Source organism: Cupressus sempervirens, chromosome 2 (assembly GCF_028749045.1).
Source record: "Cupressus sempervirens isolate cs-2001-9-10 chromosome 2, ASM2874904v1, whole genome shotgun sequence".
NCBI classification, from domain to species: domain Eukaryota; kingdom Viridiplantae; phylum Streptophyta; class Pinopsida; order Cupressales; family Cupressaceae; genus Cupressus; species Cupressus sempervirens.
Genome location: NC_143119.1, coordinates 748,097,624 through 748,103,408, shown reverse-complemented (window position 1 = coordinate 748,103,408; position 5,785 = coordinate 748,097,624). Strand labels below are relative to the sequence as shown.

The 5,785-nt window shown below is 36.0% G+C and overlaps 1 pseudogene across 1 annotated transcript; it reads left to right on the top strand.

Annotated features, from left to right (window-relative positions):
• Positions 1-684: 684 nt before the first annotated feature.
• LOC149575579 (late embryogenesis abundant protein D-34-like) lies at positions 685-4,060 on the top strand (annotated as a pseudogene). Its single transcript, XR_016360181.1, has 2 exons — positions 685-1,942; positions 3,702-4,060. The product of XR_016360181.1 is annotated as a late embryogenesis abundant protein D-34-like (transcript).
• Positions 4,061-5,785: the final 1,725 nt, after the last annotated feature.

The window sequence follows — 5,785 nt, the reverse complement described above, 5'->3', positions numbered from 1 at the left end:
CCAAACTACTGCAAGGGCTTTGGGTCACCAATTGGAAGATAGAGTTAGGCGCACTGGTTTTTCTATATTGGATTTGTTGTGCCTATCCAACTTTGATTATCAGATTCATGAAGGGCCTCCTTTAGGTGCATTCCAAGATTTAGGCCCTAATTTGCAAGATGTCATAGTGATTACTAATCAGGTGCATTGGCTTGGTATTTCGACCGAGACTACCTTTCATGAACGAGGACATGTTCGAGAGGAGGCATGCATAATTATGGAGGAGCCTCCTATTACAGATACTATAGATGATGCTACTGCTGGTTCAGGCTTGGGTTGGGAGGTTGCTCCATTATCAAGTTTGGATTCCAGGTGGGGACACTCTCTGCAAATTGGTTCGATCTCAACTTCTACTGATGGTGTTTCATGCGAGGATATGGAGGAATGAAATTTTTAGGTTTTAAGGTATTCCATTTTGGGGGATTTTTTGACAAATGGCATGCATTTAATCGTTTTGTATTTTTTGATCAAGTTTGGGACCTTCATGCCCCTTTGGTTGAAATGTTTTTGAAATTGTATTAACTCGACAAATTTTGAATTCTGATGGGAATATCCCCTCACTTTGTAATTTTGATTTCATTCATCGATATAATATGTTGTAAATATTGATGTTTAATACTTGTACATATTGCAACGATATTGGGTTTTCTTTCTGGTTCTTTCCGAGTTGAACACTTTGAACCAGTTTTATTAAAAATAATCTATTCAGTAGTTTGTCCACTTTTACCAAAAAATAAAAAATAAATAAAAACTAATTTCTAAACTAAAAATATTACATAATCAAAACTGACTTAATTATTTTCTGTCTGACCATTCAGAATAATCCTGATTGTTTTATCTGACCAAAATTAGGTGTGCGAAAATGCTTCATAAAAAAAAATTCATTCCCCAAATGCCAGATACGGAGTCACTCAAAATCAAATAGGATTTTCACACTTGTTCGATCCAATCACAGAAGAAAACGCAGCAGAGCACTATCGACTGTCTGGCCTCCATTACAAGTGGTGTCAACATGTGTCCACTTTACATCTCTCTTTGACAAATCAAAGCCCACGTAGCAGCCTCAACTATATCCATGCAACACGTTGCATTATTTCAACGCCTTAACATATCATCTCCACAGTGAAACATATATATATATATATGTATATATAAAGCAATCCTCAAATCTGTCAGCTCCACTGAAGGACTTGCATTCGGACATAGATATCTGAAAAAACAGTAGATAGTGCGTTGAGAAAGAGAAAAGCAAGGAAAAACAGGGCTAGAAAAAAGATGAGTGGGAGTGGACAAGGCCAGGCACAGGCAAGAAGGGGTCATGATAAGAATAAGAATGAATCAGAAGGCATCACATATGGAGATGTGTTCAACATGAGAGGAGATTTAGCAAGGCAAGACATCAGCCCGGCTGACGCAGCGCTGATGCAGAGCGTAGAGACGAGGGCACTGGGACAAACACAAAGAGGCGGTGTGGCGGCACGCATGCAAGAGGTGGCACACATAAACGAGATGGCTGGGGTGGTGGATAAGGATGGTGACAGCGTTGCGGCAGCTCAGGGGATGGCAGTGAAGGAAACTGTCGTCCCGGGCAGGAAGGTGAGGGTGGAGTATGTCGGCGGGCAGCCCGTCTCGTGCAACGTTCAATCGGTGCCCGCCCCTCATGCAACTGCCGCCGCCGCAGACGTTACCATTGGAGAGGCATTGGAGGCGGCGTTGGAGGCGGCGGCACTGAGGTCAGGGGATAAGCCGGTTGAACAGAGCGACGCGGCTGCGATTCAGTCGGCGGAGCGCTGGAGTCGCTGAGACAATGCCAGGCGGCATTGCCTCAGCAGCTCAGTCTGCTGCCGACATGAATCGTGGCTTGCCTTATGAGGAGCATACCACCCTGGCTGATGTCCTCTCTGTAAGTTCTTCAACCCCACCATCATTGATGTTTTTGGTACTTCTCATAGGAAAGAAATTATTTACAAAAGAGTTGTTTTGCCTATCTGATATGGGAGCACAAGTTGCCTCTTCTTATGTAGGTTGTCTTTTAGGTTAAGAGCCAATGACATCCATTTTACCAAATTTATGATATGCATTTCATCAAATTGAAATTTATTGGGTGACTATGAAGTCAATGGCAAGTTTCCTCTTTTCATGTGACATCTATTTCACCAAACTCATTGGGTGATGAAGTCAATGGCAAGTTTACTATTCTCATGTGACATCTATTTCACCAGATTCATGATACTATTTCACCAAATTGATTGGGTGATGAAGTCAATGGCAAGTTTACTATTCTCATGTGACATCCATTTCACCAAATTCATGACATCCATTTCACCAAATTCATGACATGTATTTCACCAAATTCATTGGGTGATGAAGTCAATGGAAAGTTTCCTCTTCTCATGTGACATCCATTTTACCAAATTCATGATATGTATTTCACCAAATTGATTGGGTCATGAAGTCAATGGAAAGTTTCCTCTTCTCATGTGACATCCATTTTAACAAATTCATGATATACATTTCACCAAATTCATTGAGTGATGAAGTCAATGGAAAGTTTCCTCTTCTCATGTGATATCCATTTCACCAAATTCATGATATCCATTTCACCAAATTCATGATATCCATTTCACCAAATTCATTGGGTGATGAAGTCAATTGCAAATTTCGTCTTTCTATGTAGGTTGTCTTTTAGATTAAGAGCCAATGACATTTATTTCACCAAATTCATTGGATGATGAAGTCAATGGCAAATTTCAATGACATCTATTTCACCAAATTCATTGTGTGATGAAGTCAATGGCAAATTTCCTCTTTCTATGCAGGTTGTCTTATTTTTATGTAGGGTGTCTTTTAGTTTAAGAGCCAATGACATCTATTTCGCCAAATTCATGATATGCATTTTTATGCATTTTATCAAATCTGTTTCCTCTACTAATGTAGGCTGTTTTTTAGGTTAAGAGTCAATGACATCCATTTCACCAAATTCATTAGATGATGAAGTCAATGGCATCGATTCTACTAATTCAGAAAAAATCATCTCGGTACTCCCAGCCAGAATTCATTAGAAGAAGTCAATTCATTCTACCAAATTCATGGTACCTATACCCCAAATTCATCAGATTATATGATCATGATCCCAGCCTCTGTTCCTAACGGGTTTATTAAGAACATACACCAGTTCCATCAAATTCATGGTATCCATTCACCAAATTCATTAAGATACATGTTCTAGTGAGTTCATTAAGAACATAAACCAGATTTTTTTCACTAAAGCTTGCATTTTAACAATAAAAGTGTGTTTTGCAATTCACTTCTACTAAATACATTGTATTCATTTCTCAATATTTATAGTAGTATATGATTACGATCCGGGTCTTTATTTTTAGTGAGTCCATTAAAAACATCACTAATGAGCTCATTATGAACATCTCTACTCATCTCATTAATAACATTGTCTCATATGTGTTTTTTTTATCAAAACTTACATTTTATTTGTAGGAATGTGTTGTCTGATATAGTTCTACCAAATTTACGGTATCCATTCCTCAAAATCATTAAGGCATATGATCATGATCCTCATTTATATTCCTAATGGACTCGTTAAGAACATAAAGAAAATATTTTTTATATTTTTATTAAAACTTGCATTTTTATTCTGAATGCAGACTGCAACTCTCGATCTTCCTGCTGATAAGGCTGTGATGATGGAGGATGCACAAAAAATAAAGGAAAGTGAGGCGAGGCAGAGATTGAGTGGAGAAGTGTTTCCCGGAGGAGTGGGAGATACCATGGAAGATGCAGCCCTAATCAATGAACCAGGGGACCTCATTGTTGGTCGCTAGCCCATTTTGTGTTTATATTTTGCCTTACTAGATTGCTTATGCAATGTGAGAGTGGAGCTTTAGGTTTTGAATGTAAATCTGAGGTTTGTGTGATGGGCATATGTGGAGAAATATATGTAGAGTGTGAAGTTTTGTATTAATCCACCTTTTTATAGAAGACCATCTTTCCTAATTTGAATTAAGAGGTATTCAATGAAATTCTTGAAAGTGTTTGGTAAATATGTTTGAATAAGGTATTCAAATGGTATTATGAAATGATAAGTGAAAAACTATTTCGATTGTGTATGGTGACAACAATTGGTCAAAGGGAGATACATTAGTCGGATGTTTGGTGAGCTTTAAAAAGTACAATCGAAATTCATAATGTGATTGTGTGCCTCCCATGAACATCTTATTTTTCATTTTCTTCTTGGCAAAATGCACTGCTATATATAGCCTATAAATGATGCCACAATACTGAAGATGTAAGAATTTCCAATTTTCATATTATCTATATAAGAGTATTTTTAATGATTCCCCCAAAAAAAAATCAGGTAAAAGCCTTCTTCATAGTCATGATAACTTCTTTATAGTTATGATATATAAAAATTCTAAAGATTTTGTTTGAGAAGAGGTGATGGTTCTATTATGAACAAGATTTCTTAAAACTCGTGAGTGGCCATAGTCTCAAATGAATAAAGGTTGAACAAAGATTTCAACAAGTTTCAAAATTCATAAATGAATAAGCTAGGAATAAAATATCATACATACAACAGATAGCTTAACAACAACAATGGCCATAATCAAATCAACAATTGCAAAACCTCACAAATGAACAAATTGCAAATGTGCTAAAGAAACCCAAAAATAAATAAAGATTTTGACAAGATTTTGAACGTCCAACCCACAAATGAACAAAGACTTAGGCAAGTCACAAAGCCCACAAATGAATAAAGATTTCAATAGGTCCTAATTGAACAAATGAGATTTCACATACAATAGAAGCTTAACAACAACAGTAGTCACAAACAATAATAAAAACTCACAAATGAATAGTCTCAAATGTGTTTGACAAACCCTAAAATGAACAAAGATTTTGACAAGATTGATTTCAACTATAACTACACCTACCTAAAGGATCCTATAGCAAAAAAATAGAGGCAAGATCAATGCTAAAAAGAATGGACATTTCAATATCTAAAAATCAATTACAATCCAAAAAATCATTATTGAAAACACACCTCCACAACTTGTCTGGAGAGGGAAAACAATTTAGCTAACCATGCAAATGAAAATGCAAAAGGAAAATATGTGATTCTACATTGTCATCATTTGAAACCTCTCCCCTTTGTAAGTCCCCTTCCTCTTGAAATCCTAGACTTGTCACTCCAACTCCTCATCTATTTTTCATACATATATCTCTTATGTTACTTTGCATGAGTCCTTGAATAAGTGGTTCTATTGGTTCAATTCTTTGGTAAACAATAGTTAGTTTACATGGAATTTAGGTTTTTATGTTTTAGGATACAATAGATTTAGTAATGTAGTCGAGAATTTGTGAAGTTAAATGTTTCTATAAATGAATTTTAAGGTTTAAAAAATGCACTTCTTAATCATGTTATTCATCCAAAAATAATTGATAGTGTTTATGTATCTAAAAGTAATGGCACCCTAGATTCAAAAGCCAAACATTAAGATCAAATAGATTTAGGCATCAAAAGTGTTTATGTATCTAAAAGTAATGGCACCCTAGATTCAAAAGCCAAACATTAAGATCAAATAGATTTAGGAATCAAAATAAAAGGAAGACTAAATAGAAGGACATTAGAACAACAAACAATAGGAAGGTTTCTCATTTAGATTTATTTTTTTTAAATGGGAAGGCTCTTCATTAGGAGCAAAAAAAATAGGAAAGAGTTAATAGAAGT